Here is an 18,908-nt window from a genome sequence, read left to right as displayed (position 1 = left end):
TATAATAAGGATTCAACAAATGTTACTACCTTCACTCTTCCTATGTATATGAATATGTATTGTATGTGTGTGTAAATTATAACACCATGAGGACATAGATATTGAAATATGGGGTAGGGGAGAGAGAAGGGAGGGTGGTCAAGGGCATTGACTTCAGCTTTGTATTTTGGTCACTAATAATGCCATAACACTCTTATTAATCTTAGTACTTTGGACAGGCAGTGCTTTCTTCTGATTGCCTTTGCTGTCCCACCAATTATCAGTTGGTTCTTTCATGACATTTGGTCATACATTTTGTATTTTGTGTTATGATATAAATCTTTTCTCTCTCCCACCTTTTGTCTGAAATTTGGCTCGTCTGTACAAGGGATATAATGACGCTCATTAGTATTGGTAGGACCCAGCTGCTGCCGGCTTCCTTAGAGCAAAGCCCCACTCATGCCAGCCTTTATTTCAGTGGGGTATGCTGCCCATTAATGCAAGGTCATTGCCAGTTCCTGCTCTCATTTCCGCCTGCCTTTCTGTGCCCCTTCTGGCTTGCCCATCCTATTTCCCAGCAGGCTGCCTTCCATGGTCAAAGGCCACCTCCCATCCACTCTCCTCACTTAGGCCACAAGTTCTTGGGGTGCTGTGGCACTGTCCCCAAGCCAGCAGCTGCCCCAAGCTGACGGCTACCCCCACCAGCGGCCAGGAGGGGTGGAGCGGCAGTCTCCGGAGAAGGTGATGGGTAACGGGGCACTGGCATTTGATGAACTACCTCTCCACATTCTTGCTTTACAGAGAGGCCCGGTGGAGTGGGTCTGCCAAGTTCTCAAAGAAGAAAACATTGTGTTTCCACTCGACTTCACATTCGGAAGTAAACTCGCCAGGCAACTTCTTACATGAGGCTCATGTAACTTTAATGCCTCGTCCTGGCATTGTTTCCTGGCCTGGCCAGTACTGGCCCCTCCGCGTGGCCTCCTGGAGGACAGGATTTGTTCCGTGCCTCGAGGGCATGCCTTCCCAGGTCAGCAGATGGCCTTCTGATGACTATTTCCAGCTCGTCTTACCTGACCATTCCCTCACTGTATGAACAGCTGTTTCCTTCACTTCAGAGCTGCCCAACCGGATTGGTGATTTTTCTTCTGGCCTTTTGTTTGCACAGAACATAAATCTTTCTCTCTTTCTGACCTGGCCTGCAGTTCCATCCACCTGTGCCCGCCTGGAGCAATATATAACTCTCGCCAGGCTCTGTTTCCTTTGCTCACTTCAGCCTATAAACCAAACTTTCTTCTTCCTTTTACTCCCTCTCTTCTTGGCTGATTCAGCACTATCTTAGCACCTGGCTGCCAGTTAACACTTAACCACAAAAAAGACATTCTTTTATGGGTCTGACCTGAACTGGAAACTTCTGACAGCAGGGGATATGCAATAGAAATCTCAGTCCCATTGGCCTCCTTTCTCTCTTTTTCTAGAGTCTGAGGAGACTTAATTTACACCAGGTTAGCAGCAACTATGTTAATTGAAAAAGAGTTAATTAAATAACTTGGTACTTTGAGCTGTCAAAATGTAGCCAGTCGGTTGAATCAATCCAGTTAAATGTTTAACAATGATCCCAAAAATCAGATATGAATTAAGAAGAAAGGAAAGGAACCTATGTCCCTAAGAGAGCACTCTGTGGAGTCTAGATTATTACTAGGCAAATGCTACCGACTTTTCTAAGTGCTGCAACTGTGTCAGTGGTTTTTGGTTTGAGACTTTTATTTAGGTTTCCTGGACTAGAGGAGAATCTCTCAGCACATTTTCTTGTTGCCTTCTTTTTTATTGAAGGTGTCAGATACTCTCAAAACATTGTTTCTCACCTCCAGTTGAAAACCAAGAAAGTGAAATATTCATGTTGTAGAAACAGGCTGGTCAGAAAGTAGGGTCTCGGTTTTCGTTACAATAAGCTTTGCAGTGAAATGAATGAGATCCTCTGCTGCATTATGGTCCAGAATGTGCCCACCACATACTCATTCATATAACTGTTCATTGGTGGTGTCTGGTTGGGAATGCTTAGCTACCTTTCTGTTTCTTCAGGGTGTTAGCTGGTGAGTTTTAAAGATGGATCACACACTCTCTTCCTGGTTTTTACTTTGCAGCAGGCCAAGATTTGTTGTGTGATTAAAACCTAAGTATCGGCTCGGCCTGGGCAGAGTGCGTAGGCCCGCGGCGCTCGGTGGGCTCGGGGGTCCTCCCAAGCAGCCCGCCCCCGCTCCGCTCCCGGCCCACAGCCGCCCTTCAGCTGTCGACCGGCGTTCCGGAGCCCAGATCTGAGTCGCCCGGCACCTTCTGTTCGGTCAGCGGCGTGAGCGTCTCGCCGAGGCGTGTTGTCCGTGCTGCTCGGCCTGTAGTACGCCCGTGCGCTTGCCCGGCCGGCCGGCCTGCGGAGCTCCCGCCCCTGTCCCCCGCATGGTCCGGGGGGGTCCGGGCACCGCCTCGACGGCAGCTCCGCCGGACGCGCGGACTGGACCGCAGCCCGCACCCCGAGCGGACGGCGTCATGAGGCACCTGCCATACTTCTGTCGCGGCCAGGTGGTGCGAGGCTTCGGTCGCGGCCCCAAGCAGCAGGGCGTCCCTACAGCTAACTTTCCTGAACCAGTAGTAGATAATCTTCCAGCTGATGCATCCACTGGCATATATTATGGTTGGGCCAGTGTTGGAAGTGGAGACGCCCGTAAGATGGTGGTGAGCATAGGATGGAACCCATACTACAAGAATACAGAAAAGTCCATGGAAACTAATATCATGCATACTTTCAAAGAGGAAATTCTCAACGTGGCCATCGCCGGCTACCTCAGACCAGAAAAGAACTTTGATTCTTTAGAGTCACTTATTTCAGCAATTCAAGGTGATATTGAGGAAGCTAAGAAACGACTAGATTTACTAGAACATTTGAAACTCAAAGAAGACAATTTCTTCCAGGTTCCTAAAAGCAAAATGATGAATGGCCACTGAAGGAAAAGCATCTTATTTATTCATTCACTGTTTTCTAATATTTTGCTGCTCATAACTCTACAGCTTCATCTTGGTTATATTTTAAAAATCAAATGTTTTCCTACAGCTGTGAATTAAACAGTACAATGTAGTTACCATATTATGTTCCAGCTATTCAATTAAACCCATCATGTTACAGTACTAAAGAGGTTCATTTAAAAAATCAAGATTCTTTTTTATGTAATATGTTGATTAAAATGTACCACTAGAAAGGTCTTAAGTGTTTTATAATGGAAATGAAATATATATAAATATGGGTAACAGGCAAGTCACTAGTCTGAGATGAGAACTATAATTCTCATGGTAAAATTCTAGCATGCATGTACCTGTATAGCATGCTCTGCTAATCAGAAGGCTCATAAAAGTAACTATATTAAGCAGAGGTTTGACAGTTTATTACAAACCTAAGGGGAAAGATCCAGACTTTGTATTTTTGATATTTTGTGCATTCATATATTATTATAGACATGAAGACTTGTGAAATTTCATTTTAGTTAGTCATTTCCTTTAAGGGCTCAAATCATTGTACTGTGTTCCATTTTTGTTACAGCTGCCTCAGTTCTAATTGGTCTAGACTCTCTCCCTATTATTTTTTTGTTTTTCTTTTAAAACAGTAAAATGAGTGTTTTTCGAATCTCTAGTTCTCATTTTTGTGTTGTATAACACTTCTCTCTTTTTAAGAGTAGATATTCTTCAACATTTTTCTTAACCTTTGTTTCCTGTAAACAATTGTCAGTGTCAGTTATTCCATTTAGAATATCCAACTTTACATTGACAAAATGTAGAGTTTCATCCGCGTCTGTATCTGCCATCCCATCGCTTCAATATATGAACAGTGATTAAGTGCACATCTCTTGCATTTTAGAAAAAACACCCAAATGTTCATCTGTAGGTTTCCTCAAAGTTTAAACGAACACCTAGCATTTCATTTATATATACCAGTTTCTTAAACAACACAAAATATTTGTTTCTCCCCTTAGGGAAACTATTTAAGAGCCAACTAAACTATGAAATACAAAGTTATTTGTTTTTAATGTGACTGTATGTTCCTGAGCAAATGCAGACTGTTGTAGTTGTGTGTGCACAATGTAATTTAAGGCTAAAGAGTGCTATCTAGAAGATAATTTTAAAGATAACTCATTACAAAACCATTTTCCCCTAATCTACATAAATGAGAACTGATTTTAACAAAACTATATATTTAGAAGAACATCTAAAGCTAATGTTGGAGAAGGGGGAAGCAGGAATGTTTTGACTTTTTGGTGTATGAATTTATGGCAAACAATGTAGTATGTGTCTTTTTCATTTCTTCTTTATAGAAATACTTAGAAAATGTAATTTAATGTTAGAAATCCTATACTTGAAAGAAGCCTCAATTATCAGTGGTTCTATGAAACAAAGTTAAAAACAAACATGGAAAGTGTAAAAAAGATTTGTGTTTGAGTAGCTTGCGACTGGTTGTGTCCTCATTAAGTGTGAAAATTCTTTGATATTGTCACCTTACATTTTGTTAAATAACTATTGCTTTTGAAAAGCCTATAGTGTGTGGTTTAGGAGTTAGTTAATAGTGTCTACATTTTTTTAAGTTTCATATATAAAGTATTTATATATTATAAGAAATTGCAGTAGGGCCATTTTCAATTAGTCAGTGTTTTCAGGCCTTGAAATGAATCTTGACCACGTGAAAAAAAACAAAACAAAAACCTAAGTATATAAATGAGAGCTTAATTGATAAGGAGTGTATGTAGCATAAGGGATGCCTTCGAGTTGACTTAGGCTAAATTGACAGAGGAGCAAGCATCTGGATGGAAAATTCTAACAATCCATCCATTTGGAGGTCTCTTTACCTCGAAGAACTGGCATGTTGAATCCATCCCACTTGAATTAACTGATCATTCCATTTTTTGGCAGAGCAGAATAACAGTTTATGGCATTTGTATGATGGTTTTTATTTTCCAGTGTGTTTTCACATCTATTATGTCTTTGGATCCTCACCTCATTTTACATGTAGAGAAAGGAGATTCAGAGTGGCTTGGCTAAGGTTCTGGAACTAGTTAGTATCAGATCCAGAATTATGTGCTGGATAATATCGTCACTCCTACAACAGTGGAACATTTTCATTTAACACGTACCTTAAAAAGTATACTCTGAACTTTTAAAATATTAACGCATAAGGGCAGCCAACCTTAAGCTTATGTAGAACTTCTTACCACCCCCAGCAAAGTTCACATAATCAGGCACACTTTGTGGTACAGTTTTATGGTTTTTGTCTCTAATAACAAACCTCTGGCATAACCAGAGCCTCAAGTGTAATCTGAGTCATCAAATCAAGAGTTTTTTTTTTTTTGCGGTACGTGGGCCTCTCACTGCTGTGGCCTCTCCCGTTGTGGAGCACAGGCTCCGGACGCGCAGGCTCAGCGGCCATGGCTCACGGGCCCAGCCGCTCCGCGGCATGTGGGATCTTCCTGGACCGGGGCACGAACCCGTGTCCCCTGCATCGGCAGGCGGACTCTCAACCAGTGCGCTACCAGGGAAGCCCAAAATCAAGAGTTCTTTATGCACACTCTAGGAGTTTTGATTCTAAGACCAAGCCTCTGTGGATGAACAACATCTATCATTCATATATGGTACTTATGTTATTTGTCAAGTCAAATAGAACATTCAGTTATTCAGAACACCAAGTATTTTGTTGTTAGTGGGTAGGAGTATAAAACCTGAGCGGTGACAGGGACAAGAGAGCCATCTAGTTGTGTCTTTTCATTTTAAAAATGAGGAAATCAAGGCCCAGGGAAGTGAAGTGACTTGATCCAGACGTGTGCTGTTTAACAGCAGACTTAAGTTCCCTACCTTTCAGCCTGGTGCCTGTTCACCATGACTTCATGCCAGCAATGTGAACCTGACATTTTGTCACCCAACCTCATGGAGGGCGATAGAGGCCTTCCCACCGAGACTTCCGTCCCTCTTACAGTGATTGTGTGCACAGATAAAACCACTATATAATTATAGTTTGAAAGCATGAGACTTAGAGAAACAATTTATTATCAAAATATTTGAATTAATTATAGATGCATCAGTGTTCTTCTTGTTCGACTCCTCTGTATTGAGGCATGTTTAATAATTTGTAAATTCACTAGAAGTTAATATCATACACTATTTGCTTTATTGGTAAGGCTCCTGGAACCACAAATATCACACATTTAAAATAATGATAGCAACTATGTAATGAGAACTTCCCTTATACAAGCTTTTTTTTTTTTGACCGTGTTGGGTCTTCATTGCTGCACGTGGGCTTTCTCTAGTTGCGGCGAGCAGGGGCTACTCTTCGTTGCGGTGTGCGGGCTTCTCATCACAGCAGCTTCTCTTGTTGCGCAGCACAGGCTCTAGGTGCGCTGGCTTCAGTAGTTGCAGCATGCGGGCTCAGTAGTTGGCAACACGCGGGCCCTAGAGCGCACAGGCTTCAGTAGTTGCCACGTGTGGGCTCAGTAGTTTTAGCACGCGGGCTCTAGGGAGCATGGGCTTCAGTAGTTGTGCTGTGTGGGCTCAGTGTGGCTTGTGGGCTCTGCAGCGCAGGCTCAGTAGTTGTGGCATACGGGCTTAGTTGCTCCGCGGCATGTGGGATCTTCCTAGACCAGGGCTCGAACTTGTGTCCCCTGCATTGGCAGGTGGATTCTTAACCACTGCACCACCAGGGAAGTCCCTCTACAAGCATTTTGATTACATTTTCCCGTTTAATTCTGTCGAGTACCCTATGAAGCTGATCCTATTCTGATCTCATTTTGTAGACAAGGAGGCTCCACCCTTTCTAAATGGTGAAGTTTTCATTTGTCAACATGATCTGACTCCAGAACCTGCATTTTCAAAATTGCTATTTAGCCAACTCAGTTATATTTCAAAAAGAAGTTCATGAACTCATGCTGTTCGATTTCTCTGATAACTACAAAATGAACTGCAAGTTAAAAATATACTAAATGCCTCAACATTTTCTGTTAAGAACTTCCGGATTTGGTAACCAGGTAACGCCAGGACAGATGCCCTCCCGAATTAGTTTAAGAGGGCTCTCCAAGGGTGCTGAACACCCACAAACATCTTTTAGAAGGACTCCTGGGCATGAAACTTCTCTATCAAGTTCTGTACTGCTAAAGAAATGTCTAAGCGCACATAAGAAGTCTGTATAAGAAGCTCTTTTATAATCTTGACACTTGTTTTAGAAGATAATGAAGACATACAGTTAAAATGATAAGCAGTGTGGAAATAATTTTTAAACTAGGTCTTAGAGCCCAATATATGTTTTCATCTGTTTGTTTCTAAGTTAGGAAGAGGGTAGTAAAATCCTATATATTTTTTCCTGCTTTATTCATTCTCTAGGTGTCATCACCCAAATTTTACCTGCTCATTGCTGAAGAGTCAGTGGGAACCATCATGGCCCAGGCAGGCTGCCCACCTCAGGTGAGAATATTAGAATAATTAGCTTTTGATTTTGAAACCACACCAATTTAATAAGGAAGCACCCACAGAGAGCTGAAGCAACCTCCCCGCGTCCCTTTCACAGCTCCATTTTCCCTGAGATTACCACCAGCCCTTTCAATAAACATGAGCTTATGAAAGAAACAGCTACATAAAATTTTATACTTCTCAAATTCTGGTTTTCTTTTTAAGTTGCAAACTCAAGCCTGATCGTAGTGCACTCCAACCAAAAGACCTCCTCAGGCAAGAAACACATTATGGGAAGCTATTTATAAGGTTTAAATTATCCATATTAACATACTTAAGCTTCACCAATGCGGTTTCTAGATGCCAGATCCAATCCACAGTGACGCCTCAGCATTCGGGTATATACTTGACTGCATAGACTTTCTCAAGAGAAAACTGCGGAGTGAAAACCACAGGGCTGGAAGACCCCTGGAGGAATTAACTAATCAATCCCCCTGCCTCTGGCAGGACCAAAAGCAAAACCCATTTAGGTATCAACACAGGCCTATATGCCTGTTCTGTTTGCAAAACCTGATTGGTTCCATTTTTTTCCATTTTTTAAGTGAAAGCTGTAGGCAAAGTATAACAGAAAAAATTACATAGTATATATAGACACACATGTACACAGCCAACCCTTGATCATGTATACAGCATTTATTGGAATTCTCCTCTATTAAAAAGACAGCATTAGGCCCAGAGAGTTAACCCAGTGTAGGTAAAAATATAGTGTATGCTCACAGGAGTTTACAGTTTGGTTAGGAAGACATGACATACATCATGACAGTGCTGGATTGTGTTGGCATAAGTAATAGAGACCTAATATGTACCAGCATAGACACTTCTAATCACATTTACTTGGACTTCTAGTTCTTTTATACTTTCATGTCCTGGGAATTCATTCGCAGCATTTTGAAGTTACAAAAACTTGATTTTAGGGAGGTTGGAGACATCCAATTTTTCTATCCTGAATTCTTGCCCAGAAATGTATCTCTTCTCTCTATCTCCATCCCACTGCTGGAAATTAGTAGTGTCACCAGTTGGACTGATGTGAGAGACCCAGGCAAGCAGGACCAACATTTCCTGTAAGGTTTTGGTTCCTGGCATTCCCCTGGGGTAAGGGGAGGATTTTCAACTGCGGGGGAAATGGTTAATGGTCCCTCACTCCTGTCTCTCCTCAAGTGGGATCAGTAGGCTCCTACTTGGGTCAGAAAGCATGGAATTAAACAGAAAGCAGGGTAGAAAAGCCACCTTTCATAAATTCATGCACTCATTCACTGGGCTGTTCTGGGCTAGACTCTGAGGCTACAAAGATACTTGGCTTTTATTTGTGAAGAGCTCACAATAGACATATAACCATGATATGATGGCAAAGGGCAATAATAGAGGCAGGTACGAGGTGTACTGGGGGAGTCAGGAGGGAGGGGAATTATATGAGCATGAGATCTGCGGGATGTTTCATAAATTATGTAACATTTAAACTGAGTTTTGGAGGATAGCAGATTTCATCAGTTGGAGAAGGTGCAAGAATCTTTCTAGGCAGAAGGAACACTGTATGTGCAAAGTAGTGGCCCTGGAACATGGGGTGGTCAGAGAATGACAATAAGAGGAGGACCTGAGGGGTGGGGGCTGGAACCGCAGTTTGGTGACCACATTCTAAAGGGCCTTTAGAAAGCTTGGTTTGGAAGTTTGGATCTGATCCAGAGAGAAGGATGGGGAACAAGGGGTGGCATCAATTAAAGCTCTTAGGCAGGACAGGGGACGGGTCTGGGTTCATGCTTTGGGAAGATCATTCCAGCAGCCATGTGTGGAGGGAATATTGAGGTGGGAACAGCCCAGAACAGCGAACCTGGATTGGAGGTCATGGCGGTAGTCCAGGTGAGAGGAGATGAGGGCTGAGCCAAGGTGGAGAGGGAGGGAATGGTCTCAGGAGATGGGCGGCATCATCAGAGATGACAGGAGTTAGAGACTGGATCTTGTGGGCAAAGGAGAGAAAAAGCTGGGGAAGTGTTCAGCTTCTCTCCAGATGGATGGAGATAAATGCAATGTGAGAAGAGGAGCAGGTCTGGAAGGGCTGGGTGTAGATCCAAGGAGCTTAGTTGTAGACATGTTGTACTTGTGAGACAGGTAGTTGGTGATATTTATTCAGTTGAAAATATCAGTGTAAGGTTATAATGCTGAGGAGTGACACAAAGGTGGGACAGGACAATTAAACTCTCCACGGATGATGAATGGGGCTTGTAGTTTGGGGAAATGCTGCCGTTGCTGGGGCAGTCTCCCTGTCTGCGTCCCCAGAGGTGGTTGTGGGATCATTAGTCTAAGCCCCACTGTGGTTCACGGGGGTCATCACTTCTCCAGTTTTTTTTTTTTTTTTAACCAAGATGCCCCTACATCACAGGGGAGACTGGGGTCTGGGGGCCAACGATAAATTTTCTTTCAAGTGTCTGTTTAATCTGAAAAATGTATTTAGTGTCTGAATTCTGCCACGTAAAATATGCATGTTTGTTTTGATATAAATTATGTTTTAAATGATTTATTCATTAACTTATGCATGTTAGCTGCCCCCCGGCCCCCATACCTGAATCGGTGTACATCCAGGGAGATGCACTGTGGTGGCCTTCGGCTGCCGTGGCTTGTGACCACCATGTTCCTTGGTTTTTCAAGCACAGATCTCACCGAGATCTGACCATGACTGTGGTCAGCTCTTCTGTTCAGAAAGAGTCTCCTGGTTCCCACATGCTCTAGTATCAGGTTGTGATATTCCAGAATTCCGAAGCCATACCCTCGGGCAGGGTGTGAGCAGATACCGACTTCATAACAAGAAAAAACACAGAGCTGGTCATTTTTTCTTTCCTTTTCTTCTAAAAAAAAAGATTATATGTATTTGCCCTTTTTAAAAAATTACAAAGATAGGACACAAAGGAAAAAACTGAGCAATACATGAGGGCATCAAATATCAAATATATTTCTATTTTCCTCCTAGTACGCGCCCCTCCCCCTCCCCCACCCCACCCCCACCCCCACCCCGACTCCTCAGCTGAATAGCTGGATTGTTTATATTTATTGCCTTGCTACTCAGAGTAAGGGCAAGTGACCGGAAGCACCAGCCTCACCTGGGAGCTTGTTAGAAAGACAGAGTTTCAGGCACCACCCTGGTCTCCTGAATCAGAATTTGCATTTTAAGATTCCCCAGGTGAATCTTCTGCACATTGAAGTTTGAAGAGTGAGCTTTTTGTGGATCGAGGAGAAGGGAAGGTTTATTTCCTCTCCTTTCACCCAGGGAGGTCTGGATTTTGAATCCCCAAATGCTGTCGCAGGAGGAGGTTAACCTGCTATAGAGCATCATCTCTGCTCTACATGGGATTGGCCCCCCCCCCCCCAGGGATTCTAGGAGTCACCGGCCAACCTGGCTGTTGAAAGTCCCCATCCATTCCTTCAGCTCAGATTTTCCGGAAAACATAAACGAAACAAACTAGAAGGAATAATCCCCAAGTTGTGCTTCCTGGTGAACCCCTCGGCTGTTCACACCCATTTGTACAGAATCCAGCTCTCCTGTTGTTACTCGGAAGCCACTGGGAAAAGTGGAAGAGCAGCTTCTTGTGACAAATCACCGAGTCATGGGTACTATCGCCACTGCTGGGGAGCTTGTGGTTAGGTTGCTGGTAGAGGTCTTTCATCGGGGCCTAGTGTGAGGAGATTAAAGCAGAGATGTCGTAGAGAAGATACCTGAATAAGTTCACTACAAAATTTTACAAACTGGACACTGCACTTCTGTGGAGGGAACCCAGTTTGTGTACTGTTGTGCTATTGGCATGGATGCAGGGCACCTGGGTTGTAAAGATTCGAGTCAGCCCTTCAGGGCTCCGACGTGGTGTGGTTGATTCTGCTGATTGCATCGGTGGTAGATCTTGAGATCAGGCACAGTAGTCCACCTTTCTTCTTTGTGTGGTGTGATGGCTACTGCAGAAGCTGAAATATGCTGGATGATCTAATTGTACAGGGTTAAGCCATGATTACAGCCACTGTGGCTCGTTCCTTTGGAGATGCGGAAGGTGTAATTGAAGGGATCTGGTAGTAGTAAAACATGTATGAAATTGCTAAGAGGATGATGGACGCATTTATTGACTCATTCAGCAGGTAAATTGAGCACAGAACAGGCCAGACTTTTTCAACGTTTTAAAGCTCGTGCTTAATTTTGATGTACCTAAAGTGCCCTTCCTTCACTGCCAGGATTATGAGACATTCCTTATTCCCTCCCCCTCACCTCCACCATCTCCATCGAAAATCAGTATCTTCTGTATGTCCTCACCAGGTAAGATAATTTTTTTTTTTTGGACTTCAGTTTCCATGCTATGAAAATAATGGTGTGTTTTCATTTTTCAACTATACAAACGTAATACTGAATATGTTTTCTCAAATTACTTATGGTCTTCTGTTCCACCTGGGGGGTTTGATCTACCCACTTAAGGATTCTCTCTCTTCAGAGAGAGTCATTATGCTAGGAATTGAGTACAGGTGAACTTCTGAAAATAATTATCTTGTAAAGATCATGCCAGAGATCTCAGAAAAAAACAAGAGGGCAGCTTCTTCCCATAGATAAAGAAGACAAGATAAAGGAGAGGGCAGACAGTAACATTTTGGGTTATAATTGGTCTTTCTCAAATATGCTTTCTTCTATATCCCTTCACATATGATTCTGGGAAGGCATTTTGGCTGTTTTTAAGTTATAATTTCAGCCATGCTTGCCAATATCTCAAAATTTAAAAATAAGGAACCAACTTATTTTTCCCATTGGAAGTTAGTTTTAAAAGCCCTGGGAGATGCCCTCTCAGACAATAAAATTACTACTGAAGTGTGAATTCTTTTTTTTTAAATTTCTTTTTTATTTTTATTTTACTTATTTTTGGCTGAGTGAGGGCTACTCTTCATTGCAGTGCGCGGGCTTCTCGTTGCGGCGGTCTCTCCTGTTGCGGAGCATGGGCTCTAGGCACACGGGCTTCAGTAGGTGCAGCGTGCAGGCTCAGTAGTTGTGGCTCACAGGCTCTAGAGCACAGGCTCAGCAGTTGTGGCGCCCGGGCTTAGCTGCTCTGCGGCATGTGGGATCTTCCCGGACCAGGGCTCGAACCGTGTCCCCTGCATTAGCATGTGGATTCTCAACCACTGCACCACCAGGGAAGCCCTCTTAAAGTAAATTCTAATGTGAGAGGAGGGAAAGAACATGAGAGCTTTGTGTATCTGAAAACAGAAAATGGAAAAGGCACGGATAGAGACATAGGATGTGGAAGATAGATGTGGCTAGGGTAACAGTTACTCTGCAGGAGTTTTAGTGTCTTGATGTCCATGGTATCACCTTTTCATGCGTAGGTAGTGAAGGGCCAACATGATGCTTCTACTCAGTATCCCAATGTAGCATCTGACGTACAGCAGATGTCCAATAAATTTGAATGAATCAATTAATTCTTAAAAATATTACTTGGTATCTTCTCTAACTCTTGTTACCTGTCATAAGGGAAATAATACTCAGTGGGCAGATGGCTTGTAACATCCCAGGGGCTTCATCTGATATACAGAGTTCATCTGGGCATCTTAAGAGAACTTTACAGAAAAAGATAATTTTCACAAAATATCTGTAAGACACATAGAACCAATGTCAGAAGCCCAGTGTTAGCTTTGCTACTACTACCCCTGTGAAATTCTCCATGTCTCAGCTCTTCATCTCTAAAAAAGTAGTAATGAGTATTTCACAGAGTTGTCATGAGGATTGAGATATGTAGGGTATGAGACAAAGGAAAGGCCACTACATAGATATTAAAAAAATATACAGTTACCACAAAGTTATTCATGATAGGTGTAAAATTAAGTGGGGATCTGAGTCCCCTGCCAGTTTAAATTCCTTTGGAGTAATGATTTTTAGGCCTGTGGGTTCTTGGACAAGTGGTATATTTCAGAAGCGTGGAGTGGTCCTTTATGGAGACATTGCCTCTTTCTCAGCCAGAGTGGAAATGTTGGTTTTTGATCAGCATGCTTAGAAATGTGACTCAAACCAGGGGTGTAACTCAGAGGCACTAGAACCTCTTCAGGGACGATCCTTGGGTTTAAGGCAGATGTTATAACAATGGTTTCAGGAGCCACAGGCTTTTTTAGGGCTTGACCTGGTGGTCTTAAAGCTGAGTATTCAAATATCTATTTGGACCACAGGCTTATTAGGGGCAAAGGATTGTAACTTTTTCTTGATAGCTGCACAACTTCTAGCCAAGGCCTTCTAGTAGCTCGTAGATATTTGCCAAGTGAATGAATGAATGCCCAAATGAAGGCCAACCGGAGAAATGAGCTAGAAAGGTTAAGATTGCAGATAGGGACCTAATGCAGAGAGAGGGGCCTGGTGATGGATGGAGACCAAGTCGCTGGGTCACATACAAAAAGCAGTGCAAAAGGTAGGTCAGAACAAAAGTCACATCCTGGTCATTTCGCATAGAGGTTTTTGGGTTGGTGGTGCCCCAAACTCCACGTTCTATAGGGCAACTGCAGGTTTTCCTGGAGGGCCTCCCCACGGGTAACTTGGTCCTGGCCTCAGAGCATCCTGGGTCACTATGGGGAGTTGACTTGAGTCATCTTTGGTGCCAAGGTTTCCTAGTCTGACTTGTGCAACTGCCTGCTTCCTGTGAGAGTGAGGGCAGAAAGCCTTGGATGCCTGGGGTCACGTGTGTGTGAGTCATCTTTGGGCTACAGTCAGTTGTTTCTTTGCATTGGAACTGTTGCAGAATGCTTTTGATCATGTCCTTAGTGGTGGTTTTTCTTAAAATCTTTCTCCTCTTAAGATTCATCTACTGGCCCTGGAAGCAAACGTTCATGACCTCGCCTCACAGGGCTAGGAGAGAGATGTGATGAGAAAAACAACTTCTGTTTCTCTGAAAAACAGCTTGTTTTTCAGAGTTGCTACGTAGGCATTTTACAGTGTGATAACCCTCCTCACACCAAGAGTCTGGACATTTTGATAAGGACTTGAGTTTAGGATTCCTGCCATCAGTCCCTGCTTTGCTTTTCTCTCTTTTAAAATAACTACCTAGGGCTTCCCTGGTGGCACAGTGGTTAAGAATCCACCCGCCAATGCAGCGGACACAGGTTCAAGCCCTGGTCCGGGAAGATCCCACATGCCGTGGAGCAACTAAGCCCATGTGCCTAGGCCCGTGCTCTGCAACAAGAGAAGCCACCGCAATGAGAAGCCTGCGCACTACAATGAAGAGTAGCCCCCGCTCGCCACAACTAGAGAAAGCCCACACGTAGCAATGAAGACCTGACGCAGCCATAAATAAATTAATTAATTAAAAAAAAAAAACTACCTAGAGTTAAGCCCATGAAAAATTAGTGACCTCCGCCCCTACCACCTTATAATAGGTGCTTGGTACCCTGCTCTCTGTCTTCTCCCTCAGGACCTGGGAGGGAGGAAGACTGCCCTTCCCCCCGACTCATTGCGGCCCCTGGCTTCTGGAATCTGAAATAATAAATCTTGTGACTATTTCCTTTGTGTGGATTTATTGAAACTGTGCCTTCACTCAAAACGACCCCATGGGTTTCACTTCCCCAAAGTGAGAGCTGGATGCTGAGGGAGCTGCCTGCCACCCACGCATGGGTAACTTGTGTCCCCTCACTCAGCAGGTCACAAGCTGCATATTCTTAATTCAATACACCTGCTCCAGCTTCTCAACACGAGAGGTGACCCCAGACCCGTAAGCATTTGTTTATTCATCCTTAAGGACTTTTTATTATGGAGAATGTGACCCTCGGTGTACTCACCAAATGAATCCAACAATTATCAACTCTTATGTGCTGCCCTCCCTCTACTCTTTGATGTAAATCCAGACAAAATATTTCATAGGCTAGGGGTTCAAAATTATTATCATCACCACCACTGCCACCACCATTCCCATCATTATCATCACAGCTTCCTTTGAGAATCTGATAAAAGCTATATACTTTCTTCACCAGAAAAATGCACCCACATACCTGCACCCCAAAGCCTGCATTCTATTACAGGGGGTTCACAAAATGCCTGAAACCCTGTCAAAGGCTCCGTATTAAGGAACCCTGCTTTGGGAAATCTTCCAGGACATCAATAAGGGGTTCAGATGGAACCCACACCCTTGGAATATTGCCCCCCAGTGGAGTAAGGAAGAACTGACACACTTGGTCTAAGAACATGCCTCCCTTGGCCATCTACCTACCTATTCCCATCTTCGGAGGCAAAGAGAAGAGTGCTTAAGAATGTGGGCATCTTGAGGAAGCTAGGAAAGATAAGGAAATGTATTCTTCTCTAGGCTTCTAAAAAGGGACCCCGTCCTGCTGACATTTGACTTTAGCTCTGTGACATTCATTTGAGATCTCTGACCTCCAGAACTGCAATGGATAAAATTCTGTTGTTTTAAGCCACTAAATTTGTGGCAACTTGTTGTAGTAGCCACAGATAACTGACATCCATGCCTATCAAGTCCAGTCCATCTTTCATCCCTGCCCTGCTGTTACCAGTGACCATATTTCCTACTTTCTACTTCTTGTGTATATATATATTTTTAATAAACAAATACATATATGTCTAAAAAAAAAGAAAGAAACCCTGCAGTGGGCTGAAGTGGTCAGCTCTGGTCTTTATCCTTGGACCCCCATCAGGCAACAAGACTGTTAACAAAAGAACCATGTGATGTTCGGTTGCAGAGTGGGGAAGTGTAGGTCCTTGCTAAGATGAGTTGAAGTCCATCCTGATTCGTTACTTTAGACCATATCTGAGGTGTCACATTAGTATAAAGCACAAATTATTATATTCAGTGAAGGTGGAAGTAGCGCAAAACCTTTAAAAAGTAATACTTATGAATATGTAATAAAAAGTTAGTCTGGGTTTATTGAAGTAGCAAATACTTCCAATGAATATTAATGAGGGAATATGAGACAAAAAGAGATAGTGCATTATAATACCAATTCACTAAAATTGAAAAAGATAAATTTTAACAAAAATGATTAAAATAATTGATGCTAATATAATTTTTATGTGTTCCAAATTTTTAAGGGACAAGAAATTGCTTTGGAATTCAAGGTCAGCAGATTACATGTTTAAATGCCAGCTCAGCTACAACGGTGCCACTACTAACTTTCACTACGTATTGAAAAATCTATGTGGGGTGTATTTCGATTTCCTAATTTTGCTCTTTTTAAGAGAGAAAAGTTAAAAGGCAAATCCGTCACCAGGCTGGTATTTAAGCTCATAATGAAGATAACCGGCATAACATTTAAGATACAAGCTGCTGAAAATAATTGATTAGCTCATGTACAGTCAATCTCATTAACATATGGCAAAGATTACAGCATAAATATGAGAGTCAGCATAAATCCACTTGCTTGAAAGTACTAAAACTTATATTATTAGGTAACCAAACAGATATCTTCTTAACAAGGCCGGGGAATGATTTCCTCCCACTTTTGCCCACTACCTTCTCTTATGCAAACCCCAGCTCTTCTAATTCCTCCGCCGTGATGGTCACTCCTTATTACTAAGTGTTCTCCCTAGCCATTTAGAAAGATAGAGATGTTCATCATTCACTTGGCTATCATTGGCTGGATCATTATCCCGTGGGTGGCTTCGCCAGGGGGATCTGAGCTCACCTTTTGAGATCTTTACTCATTTTCTGTCACTCTGCCGTCTTCAGCTGACTTGATTTGATTGGATTGAGATTAAGCATGCTAACTTCTGACTTGACTGAATATATATATATAGAGAGAGAGGGAGAGGAGAGGGAGCGAATGAGTGTGTGTGTGTGTACACTCTCTCACAATTTTTTTTTCCCCTCTGTATGAGCTTAGACTTGCCTTAAGAAAATAATGCATATCCAGCGTTTCTAAGTATGTGAAGTAGAGGGCTTTTCAGGCTATCTTTAGTCTGCCATCTTTCCCAAACTACAAGTTTGACCCAGTCTCTTTCTTTCCCTGCTTGGCCTTGTCCATTGCTGACTCTATCCTCAGGTTCCACATCATGGTTTCTAGAAGGTTCTAGGCTTCCACATCATGGTACCAGCATGTTTCAGAAATTCAGGGTATTGGTATCCAGAAGGAGGGAGAGTGTGCTGGACAGCAAACAACACATGTCCGTTTGACTTTACTTTTTGCTCTTACCTGGACAGCTGTTTAATGAAATGTGTCCAGGCTCTTGTTATGTCAAAATCTGGGGTCTTGCAATGGTGCAGTCATCAAATGGGGGGCAGGAAAAGAATATGAAATATCTTTAAGTGGAGGCAGATAAAATTGCATCATAATGTTCTTTAGGTGAGGAGCAAGTCTATTAAAAGTTATAAAAGCCTAAAAGTCAAGGTAGAATCCAGAGCGTTTATAACGTCAGCAATCGATGAGACTAATACTACCATAAATAATAACAATAACATAGTTGTATAGCAATTTACCTTTTAAAGGACACTGTTACATTCATTTACATTTAATGGTATATGTAAGGCTGGTATAAATTTCATTACTAGTAGCAGAATCCCCACAAACATACCAGATAACCCAGTGATTTGTAGAAGTAACAGCTTGTCCTAAAATTAAAATGTTATTTTACTATGGAAGTAAATATGTGCTCAAATGATAACACATTAGCTACTCAAAGTTTTATGTGTAAAGATATTTCTAATGGCAAAAAATGGAAGCTACATGAATATTGAACAGTAATAGAACAGTTAAATAAATCATGGTGTATCTATGCATTATTAGTAGATGATTTTAAAATGCTGCCCTCAAAGAATGTCTAATGATGGGAAAAGTTCATTACATGTGATAAAAATAATGAAAAAATCTGAACAAACAGATATTCAGTATGTTTCTAATGTAATTAAAAATAAACACATAGGGATGAAACATACACACAAGCATAGGAGCAATATTCAAAATATATAACAACTGTTAAGGCAGGTACTAGCCAATCAGAATGGTCACCTTCTCTTCTCAGTTGGTCATGCCAGCCAGTGATTACTGCAGAGTATCTAGTCTCAAAAAAGTAAGTGTTACAATAATGGAAGCTGATGTTCTTCTTTTTGTCTTTAAAACGTTTCTATACCTTTTTCTGTTTTCTAAATTCTGTACCACAAGGATGTATTGCTCATAATAAGAATTAATAGAGAAGAATACAATGCCTTACTATTCCTTTTGGAGAAAACTACTTATAATTTCTCAGAATTTTACAATGCCTTTTACATTCCTCCTTGTTTCTGTGGTCCCTCCCCCACCCTCCAGTGCATTGTCTCCCTCAGTCCATGCAATTCACAGAAAATACCAGAAATGGGTCAAAAGATGTGCTCTTTGAAATGCCCAATGAAACTAATCAGCTAACTAAATCAACACCATAAAAGAGAGAGGTCTATTGTCTTAATGATTATTGGTGTAAAACGATG

The 18,908-nt window shown here is 42.3% G+C and overlaps 1 pseudogene; it reads left to right on the top strand.

The window, feature by feature from the left end:
- The first annotated feature begins 2,277 nt into the window (after window positions 1–2,277).
- LOC117311214 (riboflavin kinase pseudogene) lies at window positions 2,278–3,621 on the top strand (annotated as a pseudogene).
- The last annotated feature ends 15,287 nt before the right edge of the window (window positions 3,622–18,908 follow it).

Source organism: Tursiops truncatus, chromosome 2 (assembly GCF_011762595.2).
Source record: "Tursiops truncatus isolate mTurTru1 chromosome 2, mTurTru1.mat.Y, whole genome shotgun sequence".
Classification (NCBI taxonomy): domain Eukaryota; kingdom Metazoa; phylum Chordata; class Mammalia; order Artiodactyla; family Delphinidae; genus Tursiops; species Tursiops truncatus.
Note: the sequence above shows the minus strand (reverse complement) of the source record. Positions and strands in the feature narration are given on the sequence as shown.